Raw genomic sequence first — 17,648 nt, 5'->3', positions numbered from 1 at the left:
TAATGCCAAAAAAGGGTGCCAAATGCTACTTGCAGGTAGTTTGCCGCAGTACAGAGCAGTAGTTCTGGGTACCAGTGTATCACAGCAGCAGGCAGGCTTTTCTTCCAGCAGGTCACCTCTAAATCCCTCAGAGGTGGTTAACGAAAGAGTATTGCACTCCTCTGGAAAACGTGTCTTCACCCTATGGAATGGACTTATGATGATATGATATGATATGATATGGCATGTGTAACGTGCCTATAAACAAGTGTTTCAAGGCGCGACGAGGCGGGGGGCAACAAGGGGAGACAGACAACGATCCTACTAGGCCAGGTGTCATTCAGATCACGCAAGTGCAAGGGTAGAGGGGACTGGGAAAAGTGCAAGGGGGAGGGGAGAGGGGGAAAAGTGCTGTACATGGTTAGTAGAATACAAGATAAATAATAGGGCCAGCTGGTGGCAAGTGCAAGGAAAGTGCAGTACATGGTTAGTAGAATACAAGATAAATAATAGGGCCAGCTGGTGGCAAGTGCAAGGTAAGTGCCGGGAGAAGGGGCTGTAGGATACAGAGACAGTCCCATAATGTAGGTAGGCAGTGCAGGGAAGAGTGGCTGGGCCAAGGACCGAGATCGGTGAGTGGCCCAGTAGCAGATTCAGTGCAGGTTCAGTGATTTTAGCAGGGGAGAGAGGGAGAGAAAGCGGAGGCAAAGAGGAAGGTTTTGAGGTGCTTCCGGAACCGGAGATGGTTCTCCTCAAGTTTCAGGGAGGCAGGAAGGCTGTTCCAGAGGGAGGCCCCTGCTGCGGAGAGAGATCTACCCCCAGCTCATTGTTTGGAGAAGCGGCTGACCCTGAGGTAGTTGGAGGTGGATGAGCGAAGAGATCGAGAAGGAAGATATTTCGGAAGAGAGAGTTGAAGGTATTTTGGCCCAAGGCCCCAGAAGGCCTTGTGGACAATGCAGAGGGTTTTGAACTTAATCCTCGCAGCCAATGGGAGCCAGTGTAGTGATTTCAGTCCTGGAGAGATATGGTCCCTGGGCTTGAGGCCAAGGACAAGTCTCGCAGTCCTGTTCTGGATGAGTTGCAAAGGGCGGAGAGTAGAGGCAGGAAGATTTAGATAGAGGCTGTTACAATAGTCCAGCTTCGAGAGAACCAGGGCTCTGGAGACAGTGAGCTTCTGGGGGAAGGAGAGGAAAGGAAGGATAAATCTGAGGAGGTGTAGCTGGTAGTGTGACTTCTTAGAGACGTCAGATATGTGAGGAGAGAAAGAGAGTGTGGAGTCGAAGATGACCTCAAGTTTTTTTGCCTTGCAGGTAGGCGCAGGAAGAGGGCCAAGGGAGGACGGCCAGAGAGCTGCAGGGAAGGAGGGAGTGGGTGTTCCGATAAGTAGAATCTCAGTCTTACTGGCATTAAGGCAGAGGTCGTTGGCGGCACACCATTCCTGGATAGCAGAGAGACAGTCAGAGATGAGGGAAGGGGAAGAGGAGGCCGAGGTTAGCCTGAAAATGAGCTGGGTATCATCCGCGTAGCACTGAAAGTTGGGACAGAGATCGGCGATGCGGTGAGCAAGAAGAGCCAGATACTGGTTGAACAGCCAGGGGGAGAGGTTAGATCCCTGGGGGACACCACAGGTAGAGAAAAAGATGTCAGAGAGGAAAGAACCCAGTTGGACCTGGGAGGGTCGATTGGAGAGGAAGGAGGTCAGCCACGCCAGAGCCTGACCAGTGATACCCAGGTTATCACGGAGACGGTTGAGCAGCATGATGTGGTTGACAGTGTCAAAGGCAGAAGAGAGGTCGAGCAAAATGAGAGCACAAGGGGTGTTAGAGTCAAGGTTAGAGAGCAGGTCCGCACGGATGTTCAGGAGAGCAGTTTCCGTGCTTCTGGAAGCTCTGAAGCCTGACTGATGGTCATGAGACTACCAACAGATTCAGCATGGAGATTAAACTGGTAGATGGCCAGTTTCTCCAGGAGCTTGCCCAGGAAGGGAGTGATAGAGATTGGGCGATAGTTAGCTGGGCAGGAGGGGTCGGAAGAGGGTTTCTCAAGAAGGGGGTGCACAAGGGAGTGCTTGGAACTAATATTGTTCCATCTCGGATTGTTTTAATTTCTCAAGATGAGACAACATATTGTTGTGATCTTCTCCTTTATATAGTCTAATCCTAATCGTTGATTGGTCATTTAAAAGCATTTCCCTCATTTGCTGTGTTATACCCAGAGTCCTAAATCTGCAGCAGTCTGTCGGCGTTATAAAGGAAGGGAGGAGAAATATTTCTAAGATGGGTTAACCCTTCTACTGTGGTTTTCTTGCCTCCCGTCTATGCTAGTCCCACCTCCGTCATCCACAGATCAAATGGTCCTTCTGGTAATTATCCCCATTTTTTGTCTTTTTTTTTATTGTGATATTATTTGAACAAAAATAAAACTTTCTCAAGAAAAATGAAAACATAACACAAATAAACCAACATGCAAACAATGTAAGATTAAATCGATACATGAACAAGTGCAAAAGCTCCTTCAAGAATCTCTATAAAGCTAACATTAGGGAAACGCCATTCACTTGCATTAGGCGAGACCAAAACAATTCACCCGTCTGAACGGACTGGGTAGACCACTAGGAATTAAAATGTAACATTCTTAAGGTATTTGTTGCCAGACAATGAGCAGTTAAATGTTAAATGTTTAAGTGTTTCAAGCACAGATTCTTCCTTAGACAATCGACAAGAAGATAGATCCGTCTGAGAGTTCCAAAGACCTATACGCAGAGGTGTTGCTAGGGGGTGGGGGGCTAAGGGTGCTATAGCCCTGGGTCTTTTGGTTGTAGCCCCGGATGGAAGCTCAGGGGCTACAACCAAAAGGTTTGCTAGCCCTGAGTCACAACATTAGCGTAGCCCCGGATCTTTTCCAGACCTAGCAACACCCCTGCCTATATGCTCAAGAGTAGGCACCTGATTAAGCCTGAAACTCAGATAAACTTTTTGTACCTTGTTACATGGGAAGAGATGAATATGTTTGGGTAAAATGTCCCGTCTCCGTGGGTATTTGACATATTCCGAGAATTTTTTAAATAAGCCTAATTGGTTCACTGTTTTGAAATCAGTCCTATGCATATAGTTTGCACTTCGCCTTACCAGGATTGAGAATAAGTTTATCCTCACTCGATTGAATGCCATGAAGGAGCTTGGACATGCAGTCTTTGTAAGAATTAATAGAAAATAAAGACTGTCTATGCAGAATAACACCAAAGTAAAAGTATAAAGAATTTACGTGAGGACAGATCATTTTAGGATATGTGGTCAACTGCCTCCATAAGACTTGCAATGCAATGCAAGGAGGGCAAATCAAATTCATGTCGTATCACTGCATTTGGAATTGATGACGACAGTCGTAAGGTTTCCTTCCAAATAACTTCTTGCAAAGTGTCTAAATAGGGACCAATATCAAGCAAGGTTGTGTCCAAGCCATACATAATCACTGGCTCAACTTTAGCCAAGTAGAAACGGGGAACAGGAAGGGGAGAATATTTGCAAAACCTTTGATATATTCTTTTTTAGATCGGCAATTAAAGGTTTAGATTTAGCTCTCAGGCCAAACTTTAAAGCAGATTTAGACAAGGGGCCTCATTACGAGTTTGGAGGTAATTATGGCGCTATTAGCGCCATGACTACCTCCAATACCGGTACCGAGTCCGCCCTCGTTCAATGGGGATTTACCGGTCTATTCGGACCTTTGTGGGACCGGTAAGTCCCCATTGAAAAAGCCATTCCCAATTCCCATTTCAGCAACCATAGGGCTCAATGGGAAGGCGCTAATAACGGTACCGTAAATTGCGGTACCGTTATTAGCTCTGAAGTCCCTTAACGGGCCCCATCCATAACGCCTGGTAAAACCAGGCGTTAAGGACGGGACCCGCTAAGGGACCTTGGAATAGGGTGCAAAGGGATTACCAGCACCGATATCCTTAACGGTGCCTGGTATCCCTTTGCGCCCTACTCGGAATGAGGCCCCGATAGGTAAAATCCTAGATATCTAATTAAGGGAACTTTTCCCAGTCTTTGGTCACCTGCCACCCACACCATGGTTTTGGGTTTTGTTTTAGAGCTGTAGATCAAGATTTCAGATTTTGTGCCATTAACCAAAGGGTTATTTTTGATGGCATAATTTGAGAAAAGGTTTAGTTTCCTCTGTAGCGCCATGGGCATTTTGTCAAAGGAAACCAAATCTTCTGCAAAGGCTAACCAGTTCAATTTGAGGTGGCCTAACCTAACAGGGTAGGGAGTGCCAAGGAACCATAGATTATCGATATCTCTGAGATGAATATATTGAAGAGGGTTGGCACCAAGACACAACCCTGCTTCTAGCCTATAAAGGTCTCAATGGGTCTCAACAACATCCCCTCCTTAGTGAGCCTAATCTTGATGGTAGGCCACTATGCAATTTGCCAATATTTTAACCAAAGAGGAGGGAATTCGCCATGCAAGTATTTTATTCGACAGGATGTTCTGATTTACTCTATCAAAAGCGATGCTCGTATTCATGGAGGCCATATAGGTTTTTCCAATGGACCCTTTTTTGACCACTACCAAGATATGAGCCATAATGATGCCATTTAATGAAGTACCCATAAATGGTCTGAATCCCACCTGGAATACAGAAATAATGCCTAGGCAAGTTGCCCAGCTATTTAGATCCCTTAGAAGTAGAGACGCAAAGACCTTACTTGACCCGTCAAGGAGGGCTATAGGCCTGTACATGGATGTATTAAAGATATCTCCTTTTTATTAATGGGAATGATGATGGATTCAAGCCAAGGAGGCGGAACTCAATGGGTATTCATAACCTCTTTAAATAATGCCCCCAAAACGCACAATCACAGTTGTGGATCGCTTTTGATAGTACCTGGAGAAACACTGTCTGAGGCCAGGAGATATCACGAGGTGCGCAGTATCCCTTGTACTTATTTGCACCTCTAAGTGATATGAAAACGTAGCTTACAAACAGCAGCATGGCAACGCACAACACATTCATTGCCATTTGCTTAATGCAACTAGGTATGTAAGATTCCTAAAATAGGAGACCACTGTGTATAATAAGGTCAAGGAATTTCCTAAAAACCTTTTAAGGCAAGCATTCAGCTACAAATGTATGTGAATTGGCTCGATGTTTTAGGATATAAGGCAGAAGAAATCTTTCAAATAAATATTTTGCTTTGCATGACGTGGTTTATTATCGGCGCTACATGCTATTACTGCAAAGGCGGCTACTCAGAATGGCGGTGTAGTAGCACACTATGGGCGTTACCAACACATTAACGACTGTAATACATCAATGACCGAAAGTGAGGCTTGACATGGTCAGTCACCATTGTGATGGTTGCCACAGTGCTCTGGGCATAGGTACTATACCCGGGAGCATCAGAGCGGACAATCAGAAGTACACACTGTTGCTAGCAGTAACAGGTGAATGCCTACAGTAACGGATAGCTTAAATGCAGATGCTTGCACTACTTTCTAGTCCCCCGCTGAGCGCCAACAGACTCTGTCAGACTCCAAATCAGAACACGGTGTCTGTAGATGGCACTAAATTGCTTGTTATCCTGCCTGGTATGATCATTGTCTCGAATTCTGATCATTTATTTCAGAGACTGCCTCAATGTGAGAGACGTTGCATGTAAGAGTGCATAATCATCTGATAATGTTTTAAAATCATGGGGTGTGTGGATGTCTTTCATATGGTACGTAGGGTAGAACAAATGCTTGCACCGGCCCTGCTGAGACATATTACGCACACGCATTCTGCACTGTACTCTTGAAGCAGACGGCTCTCTTACAAACAGTCTGAAATTATTTCACCACCTTGTAGAGGAAATTCCTTCAGTTTCAAGAAGCAGGTTGTTGCTGATAAGAATTTATGCTTTCCTTTTCCTCAGGAAGTTGTCCAATGTGGGATGCCTTCTGACAAAGCGACGTGGGATTGTGCCTATTTCTGAAATGCTGTTGATGTTGCTGGAATTCAGATTCCGAAGGTTTGTCAAAACATTGCTCAAGCAGAACTCGCCCATGCATTTTGGACACACATATTTATTATTATTATTATTTTATTTTATTATTATTATATATTTTTGTTTATGTATCCCGTGCATTGGTGTTGAAAAAACTTTAGTTAAGGAACAGTTAAGGTGATCAGATGTAATGCAACAAAACCCTTGAAATTCAGCGGATGTGGGAAGTGGTGATCATCTTAACCCAGCGTCCCCTTGCCCTGCGTTGATAACCCCTAAGATCTAATGCTGTGTTATTATATATATCCTACTTTGCATAGAACGCATATACATACAATATCACCCAACCAGAGTTGGTACTCATTTTTTGATCTCGGAAGGATGAAAGGCTGAGTTGGCCTTGCCGGGATTCGAAACTGCAACCTGCAGATCACACACAGATTGCATCAGCGAACGCTCAATCCACTGAGCTATCTTGCCAACCTCTGATTTTGTTTGTCATTGTAAATCCCATCTATTATGTATGTGCCCATGGTCTTTGCAACAGGGAGGACGCTGAGTTAGAATGATCGTCACTTCTCACATCCGCTGTATTTCAAGGGTTTTATTGCGTTAAATCTGATAACCTTATCTGTCCCGTAGCTAACGTTTTTGCAATGAATTTCGGGGGTTTTGTTACATCATAGTTTATTCAAGGGCCACTAACCATAGCCGTCGCCCGTGGCCACTGGACATGCTGCACCAATAGGTTTCTTTAGGGCCCACTCGTCATGGCCTTCGTCATGTCCACTGCACATGTTCCACCTATAGGTTTCCCTGGGGCCCACTAGCCATGGCTTTCGACCCTGGCCACTGAGCGTGGGCTTTGGCCAAGCCCACTGAACATTTTAATACACTAGGTTTCTTTGAAGCCCACTCGTCATGGCCTTCAGCAGTGGCCGGCCATGGCCGCTGCACATGTTCCACCAATAGGTTTCTTTATGTCCCACAGGCCAGGGCCACTAGGGCAAAGACCCATTTCCACATACCTAGTAGGTGTGATCTCAACAGATGTCGCCCCATTCATTTATTTTTCACCCAGTTTCCATTCCCCCGAAAATCCCCCAAATATTACAATGGTAGTCTCGAGCCAATTGCCATGATAACACTTGAAAATTCAAAAGTCTTCACAAGCACTCCCCATGTGCCTCCTTCTTTTTCCCTAGGCCCCCCCACCTGCCTTAGTTGTTTGTTACCTCCAAGGCTCTCTCACATTAGTCTCTTTCTCTCTGATTCATGTAATGCATTTTTGTTTCCGAGCGCATCTTGCGTTATTACCGCGGTAATCTCATGGTATTCCCCAGATAATCTCATGCGGTAATCTCATGGTAATCTCATCCCAGATAATGCAAAAACTTCCTAACTGTATCTGGCTCCCAAGACCACCCCTAAGTCCCCACCTTCACATTAAGGGCCTCATTACACGGAATGTGGTAAACCATGGTGCTTGCCGCCGGCACCATACCGGTACCACCATGGAGGAAAGGGGAATTACCACCCTATTCCAAGGTTGGTGGGGCGGTAATTCCCCCTTTCTCCAGGGCCCTTCCCCATTCCCAAAATCAAAATTCCCAAAGTCAAAATTGCGGTACCGTAATTAGCACCAAGGTCCCTTTGCGGGTCCCAACTTTAATGGCTGGTCTACACCAGCCGTTAAGTTTGCGGGTCCCAACTTTAACGGCTGTCTACACCAGCTGTTAAGTTCGGGTCCCGCAAAGGGACCTCGTAGTAAGGCGGTAAGGGTGTAATGAGGCCCTATGTCTTCTTTTCCCCTCCCCACCTCTAGCCTGGTGCGAATTCAAACCTTTTTCCTCCTCCTTTTTTTGCCCTTTAATTTTTGCATTGCCCGATATTGCTGTGGTAATCGTGCACATTGAGCACACAAAAATTGCAGCTTTTCATTTCTGAAAGGTCTCTCTGCTTCAAAACATCATGGAAGATATAGCTATACTTTTGGGATAAAGGGGCATGCCCTCCCCGTCAAATATTTTAAAAACTACTCAACAGAATAACTCCAAACCTGTCCCAGAAATTAAGACATTGCTTCGTGCCCAAGTAGTTTTTTGGTTGGTGCAATTCCCTGCAGCAGTTTTTGTTCTTCGGCTTGATACAATCTGAACTTTTTCTCTATGGGAAACGGAAGTGAATAGGCCTAAAACTGTGTTTTTTTGCTTTAATAACTATTTCATATTTTAAGAATCTGTCCCATAATTTCCAGTCTGGGAGGGTTGGTGCAAACATTTAGCTTGATTATGGAGCGGCCACTATATGTTTCTTTGTCAAAACAATCTTTCAAATTGTAAAGTTATCCAGACAGAAGCAGGGCTTCTCTGCTACATTTATGAAAAACGATTTGGCAACTCGCGCATTCTTGAACTTTCCCATGTTTCAGACACAGAGGAGTCAATATGTTCATAATTTCTGGAAGTTTTTATTTTTGGAAATGAGGATAATAAGGACTCCTCACAACCCTTTTTCTAAATCTTTTTCTTTCATCCCAAGTGCTTGCCATGATTTATTTAAAAAGAACCGAGGAATAGGGTGCTTGTGAGCAGTTGCCAAGCGGGAAGCTGTGTAAGCAGGCTCCAGTGAGCCCACACATATTTCACTTTAAGAATTCCTTGTAGGCCAATTCCTAACTCCGAAAGTAATCTACCACAACATTGACGACATTCTAAAGGCCCAGCGACCCTTGCAGCGATTAGTGGAGGTCTGGTGAGATTGCATTCTGATACCTGTGCTGGCAGCTGCTCCCGCAGAAACTTTGAGAACTATATGGCTTTGCACAGAAGATGAAAAGAGAGCCACACTGTTGAAGAGTTTGAAGAACAGCTAAGGTGGTGAGGTAACTGTTCAGGGGCTCGTCCGAGTGCTCAGGGGGGTTGCCCTACGTCCCTTCATAAAGACAACAGACACCAGAAGGCAGCCTTCCAGAGAAGAGCTGGCAACGAGAGTGCTCCGTTCACCAAGGCTACGAATGGTGAGAGTTCTGTTGAGGACAGGGCGGCAGAAATCCAAACCAACAAACAAATGCAAATGACAACTGGTGATTTGGGAGCAAGCAAGATTCAGCTGCAACAATGCCAGAATGCTTGGGTTTCCAGAGAGAGAGCTCTTAAAGGAAATACTGGGCAGCCAGGCATTTTCAGCTCAGGTCATAACTGAAAGAAGCACTGAAGGCATATTTAGTGCACAAATCCAAGGGACGTAGTAAATGTGCAAGTAGATGTTCACTATTCACAAAAAGGTGCATCTACAAGATGTGTGAGCACACAGAACAAGCGCAAAATAAAAGCATAATATGTGCAAAGTGAGTGGAAAGCTGACAAATCATCCAAATTAAGCAGGACCAAGAATGTCTTTCGGAGAACTAAAGCTCTAAACCAACCTCTAAATTAGGGAGATACGGTCAATGTAGGAGGCACTGGAAGGTAATCGGGAACAGGGGACTCCGTCCAATTTCCACAGATGCTCACACATCCCGGTATGCTAATTCTCTCCTCTGCTTCAACAAACAATAGAATGCAGCTATACCCGTCAATTAATTTGGCCTAGCTGCACACATGCTTACACCTCTATGAACACCTCAACAGTCTTTAGAATGCAGCTGTTAACCACGAGAAACTGGACTAGCTGCACACATAATCTCATACACAAGCTCCACCTCTGCCAGAATGCAGCTAGCCAAGTCTCTCGGCCTTGCTACAGACATAGGGCCTCATTACACGGAAGGCGGTAAACCAAGGTGCTATTAGCACCTTGGTCCATGCCGGTTAATTACCGGCACTGCCTTGGAGGAAAGGGGAATTACCGCCCTATTCCAAGGTTGGCGGGGCGGTAATTCCCCCTTCCCCCATTGCCCTTCCCCATTCCCATTTTTGCCCCATAGGGCATAATGGGAATGGGGAAGATGCTAATTACGGTAACGCAAATTTGCGGTGCCGTAATTAGCCCAAGGTCCCTTTGCGGGTTGGTTTTTAACGCCTGCAAAAAGCAGGCGTTAAAGTATCAACCCGCAAAGGGACCTCGTAGTAAGGCGGTAAGGGTTAACGGTCACCGGTACCATTACCGGTGACCGTTAAAGCTTTTCGCCTTCCGTGTAATAAGGCCCATAATCTCATACACAAGTTTCACATCAGTCAGAATGCAGCTAGACAAGTCAATCGGCCTTGCTACACACATAGGGCCTCATTACGACCCAGGCGGTAAGTTACCGCCTGGGCCGTGACTTTACCACCATGGCGTAAACTACTTTTACGCCATGGTGGTTGGCGGACTTACCGCCCCATTCCGAGTTTGGCGGGGCGGTAAGTCCCCAATCCCCATTTACCCTTCCCCATTCCCATTTTTGCCCCATAGGGCATAATGGGAGTGGGGAAGGCGTTAATTACGCCACCATAAATTACGGTGGCGTAATTAACTCCATGGTCCCTTAGCGCCATGGATTTTAACACCTGCTAAAAGCAGGTGTTAAATCCGCCATGGCGCTAAGGGACCTCGTACTCAGGCGGTAAGGGTCGGCGCTGTTTACGGCGCCGTAAACCCCTTACCGCCTGAGTTGTAATGAGGCCCATAATCTCATACACAAGTTCCACCTCAGCCAGAATGCAGCTAGCCAAATCAATCGGCCTTGCTACACTCATAATCTCATACACAAGTTCCACCTCTGGCAGAATGCAGCTAGCCAAATCAATCGGCCTTGCTACACACATAATCGCATACACAAGTTCCACCTCTGCCAGAATGCAGCTAGCCAAGGAAATCGGCCTTGCTACACACATTCTACTGATCTCACGCAACCACTGCATTATAGAAGGAAGTTTCCCCTTTTTGAACTGAATAAAAGGAAAAGTTAACTTATGAAATGGGTACAAGGCTTTTCCCAAATGTCACAGCACAACTGGGAAGCAGGCAGCTAGTGAGCAGCCAATTAGCTGAAGATGTTTTTTTTCTTTGAGGAGTAATATTGGGCCTCATCACAAGTCCGGCGGTAGCCATGCCGGTAAAACCGGCAGGCTGCCGCCAGACTTGTGAATTTTTCTGGCACCTGGCTTCACGGAAACACCGGGGGATTACGAGCCTGGTTCCTGGAAGTCAGGCGCAGGAAAATCGTTAATCCCCATCCCCATTTGAGTCCCATAGGACTCAATGGCAATGGGGATGATGGAAGCACTGGTGCCGGTGCTTCTGTGAAAGTCTGCGGGCAGGTGCCGTCCGCAGGCTCGGAGTGTGTCGGTCCGGTAACAATGGTGCAGGTAAGGTTACCGGCACCGTTGTTACTGGACCGGCACACTCCTAATGAGGCCCATTGTTCCTTAACAAAGATGAATACTGGGTTTGTGAAGTGCCATACATTACTGTACTCCCAGTGTGTCAAACACAAAGTTAGCAGTTCTACTTTAAAGAGGAGTTATAGCAACATTTCGTGTAGATTGGTGAGGATGGGAATGGGGAAACCAAAATAGCAGTAACAAATGTGGAATTGGTTACAGGTGAGATAGTGAGAGTGGTGAAAGGGAGCAAGGCTAATAAGAGCAAATGTCAGAAACCGGATCCAGTAGCAATTATGGGTGTTCCAATGCCAAACGTTTTTAAGGGACATGATCAAAAAGCAGGGTGACAAGAGAAGGCAGCTAGACGGTAAAAGAACATTTGCTACTTCTTATCCGAGATCAGGGTGCAGAGGGAAGGTGATTGGTGGGATGTAAGCAATTGCTTAATGCTCGTTCTCAAAGATAAGGATGCAGAGAGTAGACAGCTGCTGTTGTGTTAACAAACACTTATAGCTCGTTATCAAAGATCAGGGTACCGAGAGAAGGTGGGTGCTGGTGTAGAAACACACAGAGCTTTTTATGCAGAGAGTAGGCAGCAGCACGAACAATTACAGCTCATTTTGAAAGAGTATGGTGAAGGCTAACGTCGATGCATAAAAGGACACTTGCAGCTCGTTATCAAAGATCAGGGTGCAATGGAGGGCCACTGTGCCACATGAAGGCAAAAATGATGACCAGTCAAACCAATGGATCCAACGCAGCCAAAGCATATGTCTTTTAGTAGATTTTGGAACTAGCTTCAAAACTGCATAAACACATTTTTCTGGCACTTATCTCAGAAACCATACTCAATTATGTAAAAGTGCAAATATTAGGGCACAAATCCGTTAACCTCATCTCACTCCATAAAGGCAACCTTCTCCTCCTGCTCGCCTTTTTGTAGTGCAAATAGCTGTTAATGGGTGAGGTGATGCCCTCCTGTCTCTAGTAGAACCCCCTTGTGTGCAGCTCATACCGTGTGCATATAATCCCTGACGCATGATTCCTCTCTCTGGGTGGACATCCCTTAAAATTAGATAAATACTGCATGCCTCCTTCCCCTGGGTTCCATTATTTAGCTGGTGCACAAAGCATTCCAAGCACCATCACCTAGCAAGGAGCCAGAGATACTGAAAATCCGAGATTACAGGGAAATGCACCAAAATGTTGACCTTGTAACTGCAACTACGCAGTCACGGCGACTTTGATGCATTTCCATTTACCGACTCCCATTACTCTGTCCAAGCAGAGCGAGGGTTGCGGGGGTGTCCCCCGGTCTCCTTGGGGGCAGTAATGGTAGTCGGGGGTGGCAGGGATGTCCCCCGCTTACCATTGTGGTAAGCGGGAGACAAGAAAGTAAAAAAAAAAGCACCCTGTAGCGTGAGCTGCAACCCACGTAAGTGGGAGAAACTGACGCCGCAGCGATAGCGGGGAGTCGGGGGCGCACACAGAGAGAAAGAGGGAGGGCCTTGTAAAATCTTCTCTCTTTCCCCGACTAACCAACTCCCCTCTAAGATCACCTACCAGAGTGCACTACACATGCACACTCTCTTCAGACACACAGGCATAACTTGTTAATACATCAACACTATTCAAGCTATAACTGAAGCTCTCCTGTTCAGCCCTATCACACTGCCCCACATCGACAGTTAGCCAGAGACAAAGCATTGTAGTTTATAAGACCTTGGGCTCTCCCCTTTGGATAGCATTCTCCCAAGTGCCTCTCTCAAACCAACACAAAGTAGATCCGCACTCAGGAACCAGGTACTTCTGACCTGCACCCATCCACATCATAGGTGTTTAATCTGCCTCTCGTGCTATCGCACTAAAGACACCCCTATTCTTTTACAGAGCCAGGCACTGTGAGGCCAACAGAAATGGCACACGGGTGCTGTACAAGACCAATGCACATTACGTTACAAAACTGGCAGCAGCAAACTAGAGCATGTTAACTGTGGGACAAGCCATGATTATCTTAAAAAGGTCCATACTGCACTCCTCACAAATGCGGATTATAAAATCTTTGACAATGTGTTTTCCCTTACATTGGAAAACACATTGGCCCCTCTAATACATGCTGACGAACGTGCATTCATGCCCAGCAAGACAACATCCCACATTTTAGACAGGCTTACCATCATCACTGGGGGTGACCCTGATTTCCTGCACTTGTGGATTTCCTAGATATGCAGAAGACCTTTAACTCTGTGCCTTTGGACAGCATGCAGAGGTGGCTGATTGGGGCTGTGTAAGACCTATATCTTCAGGGGAAGGTGCTTAGGACCGCTACTAATAGGGCGGTGTCAGAACACACAGAAATGCAACTAGCACAATGCAGAAGGTACTCATAGAGGGATAGAAACTAATCGCATAAAAGAATACTATTATGAAATGCTGATGCTATGCTCTAACCAAAGAACCTTGAGATCAACATCCAGAAAAAACAACAAACTGTGATAAGTCTGACCTTCTAGTCAATAATAACAATGGACTGTGGAGAGAGGAGTGCATGCCTTTTCATTGCCCACCAGAGAATATTGTATATTTGGATGAGAAAGTATTCTGAACGTGAACTTGACCTTCCAACTAAATATTTCTGATTTGTAGGACAAGGTGGAAAGGTTGGCAACAATTCTGAGCTGGAATGCCCCAGTTCTACCCCCGTCCCCAGAGCCCAGGGGTAATAATTTTAAAAGACTACATAGACTACCTCTGTATGTATATGGACTGGGAAGATGTTGAGAATTGACTTTGATATACTGGTTTACACAGATGGAAATTAGTTGGCCTCAGACATAGGATCCTGACAGTGCAAGGTACAGAAATCCAGGTATGTTAAATGCTCACATACCTTTTCTACTACCCAACCTCAAATGTTACCACATATGGCATCTGGGATTATCACTAACCACACACTGCTATTTTGGCCTGGATGCCCTGGTGTCCTGCAGAGACTCACACACCCATGCACTATGCTCGCCAAGATGCACCAGGCCCAAAGCGGATCACCCATGCGACCCAGTGCTATGCTGACCCCATCATTACTAGTAATCAGTTTAGATTCGGCCCCCCTCAGATATCTTTAATTTCATAGAGCTGTGGAAGACAAAAAAGCCCCTGCAACAGAAGAGGGCCCCCCACAACTAGCAGCCTTTTAATTATCATGTAGTCATCAACAGGAGAGGACACTAGAAATGTCTACAACCTCATCAAAACAGTCATAAGTGAAATCATTATACTTTAATTACTATATTGTGCTCTATCCTAAACTAGCCACCCAAAGTCATAAGCTTTTTTTTTGGGTAGATACGCTTGCAGCTGGGTAGGGAGAGTAATATACGTGTCCTTTAAAGCTGCCCTTGTAAATTGGCAGAAGTGAATACGTTTATCAATGGGTGCCCACCCTAATGTTTCCAAATGAAAGTGATCACAATTATTAATTCTACCAACATGGCAAGAATACAAATGCGCTGGACATATGTTTTTCTCAGTTTCGATTCTCCAATTATAGTGCACCAGCCCAGATGATAACCAACTCTTTTGATTCCTAACAGACCGTGTGCTTTTACAACAAGCCTCTGTGTGTTTATACTTCAAATTCTGTGTTGACCCCACACCGGGTACCAAGCTGGCCCAGATGAACAGGCAGGACAGCACTGCCCCTTCACCCCCACTTAGGATTCATGAGTATGTCAGGAAACCACAAATAATCTATAGGTCAGTTGAGGAGAGTGAACGAATGAGGCATGTCCTGAAAATTTACCATCGATTGAGTAGCCATTCCAATGAACCAAACATTCAAATACCCCAGGAATCCTGTTAAAGGCTTACATTGAGACTGGATACTTGCTGAAAATACCAGTCATTATGCTATGAAATTCAAAGAACCGCAAAATCGCCTGTTCACTCAGAAACACACGAAAGTTAGGGAGACAGATTAACGGCTCAGAAATATGCCAGAAGAAATAATTAGGGCAGCCATACTTGGCCACCCGCAGCAGAAATCAGTGCTGGGTTTCTGAATCTATCTGCATTTTTCTTTACAGTCTACGTGGCAGCAAGCTTGTTTGCTGCGAGCGTTATCTTCTAATTCTTGCATTAAAGAATCAAAAAGTAGAATCTTGGGTTTCAAAGGAATAATGTTTGCAACCTCTATAGGCAAATATCTGAGATATCTGAATGTCTAGAGTTCAAATTAGTCTGCTAAGAATTGACAAAGAAACACAAGCAGTGCCTTTATATCAGATTTGCTATCTGTGTCTGGGTATTCATATAAATTGGGCATTCTTGGGGGTGTGCTCAGGATGGTGGTCTTCAGGGAGGCAATTCCCTGCATTCCAGTCCACCAATATGCTTAAACTGTCTTTTAATTCGACATTTTAGCAAGTGTTGGGGTGCTCATCATTGGCGCTCTGTAGTAGACCCCGCAGGTCCTCTCTGGGCTGACTCACCAGTGGACAGAGCTTGACTCGGGACCCAGCAAATGGCTCTTCTGGGCCAAGTTGGCATGCATAGGAAGTGTGGTAAAGCAGTGGACTAGTGGTTTGAACATGGGTGCTCGCGGTATCTCACTTTTTACTTTCCCTGAAGATGTACATGTTTTCTGCTTTTCTGGACCCGGAAGATGTACATGCTTTTCTGCTTTTCTGGAGTCATTACCAGAATCATCCAAGTGATCATGCTAACGATTGAATCACACAAGTGGTATAATAAGGGTCCCCATTACTATACTTAAGGTGGATGTTGTACTGTAAGGGTCATGCAGGCGTGGACCCCTTGCTCACTGTGCTCAGAGAAGCACAGCTCCACCTGGCAGATGATGCCCAACAAGGCTGAAACACGTGTATGGGTTTGCTGTTGGTACTCTTGTTCAGAAGGGAATTGCCATTGCATTTCGGTGCTGGACTGCCCATGTGGGCGGGATAAAGACTGACATGCAGATGGATATTTCCCATCTGTGAAAGGTACAGTGAGCTAAAGTGTAGCTGCAGACTCTCGAGTGGGTACTCTCCCAAAGAACAGGTCAATGGGGCATATTCGTTCTCACAGAGGGGCACCTATGACAACATTTTGATTATTTCAAGGGCCTTAGGTCTAGTCACCCTAAGTTTCCCAGGGTCATCCAGACATGGACCCCTTGCTCACTGTGCTCAGAGAGGCACAGCTACACCTCACTGATGATGCCCAACAAGGCTGAAGCACGTGTATGGGGTTGCTGTTGGTACTCTTGTACAGAAGGGAATTGCATAGCATTTTGGTGCTAGACTGCCCGTGTGGGTGGGACAAAGACTGATAGCAAATGTATATTTCCCACCTGTGAAAAGTACAGTGAGCTATAGTGTGGCTGCGAACTCTCAAGTGGGTACCTTCCCAAAGAACAGGTCAATGGGCCGTGTTCGTTCTCGCAGAGGGGCACCTATGACATTTTGATTATTTCAAGGGCCTTAGGTCTATTCACCCTAAGTTTCCCAGAGTCATCCGGATGTGGACCCTTTGCTCACTGTGCTCAGAGAGGCACAGCTCCACCTCACTGATGATGCCCAACAAGGCTGAAGCACGTGTATGGGGTTGCTGTTGGTACTCTTGTACAGAAGGGAATTGCATAGCATTTCGGTGCTAGACTGCCCATGTAGGTGGGACAAAGACTGACATGCAAATGTATATTTCCTGTCTATGAAAGGTACAGTGAGGTATAGTGTGGCTGCAGACTCTCGAGTGGGTACCCTCCCAAAGAACAGGTCAATGGGGTGTATTCGTTCTCACAGAGGGGCACCTATGACAACATTTTGATTATTTCAAGGGCCTTAGGTCTAGTCACCCTAAGTTTCCCAGGGTCATCCAGACATGGACCCCTTGCTCACTGTGCTCAGAGAGGCACAGCTCCACCTCACTGATGATGCCCAACAAGGCTGAAGCACGTGTATGGGGTTGCTGTTGGTACTCTTGTACAGAAGGGAATTGCATAGCATTTCGGTGCTAGACTGCCCATGTGGGTGGGACAAAGACTGATAGCAAATGTATATTTCCCACCTGTGAAAAGTACAGTGAGCTATAGTGTGGCTGCGAACTCTCAAATGAGTACCTTCCCAAAGAACAGGTCAATGGGCCGCAATCGTTCTCGCAGACGGGCACCTATGACATTTTGATCATTTCAAGGGCCTTAGGTCTATTCACCCTAAGTTTCCCAGGGTCATCCGGATGTGGACCCTTTGCTCACTGTGCTCAGAGAGGCACAGTTCCACCTCACTGATGATGCCCAACAAGGCTGAAGCTGCTGTTGGTACTCTTGTTCAGAAGGGAATTGCATAGCATTTCGGTGC

This window comes from Ambystoma mexicanum, chromosome 6p, assembly GCF_040938575.1.
Source record: "Ambystoma mexicanum isolate Mex_15411 chromosome 6p, UKY_AmexF1_1, whole genome shotgun sequence".
Classification (NCBI taxonomy): Eukaryota; Metazoa; Chordata; class Amphibia; order Caudata; family Ambystomatidae; genus Ambystoma; species Ambystoma mexicanum.
This window is presented reverse-complemented; position numbering follows the sequence as displayed.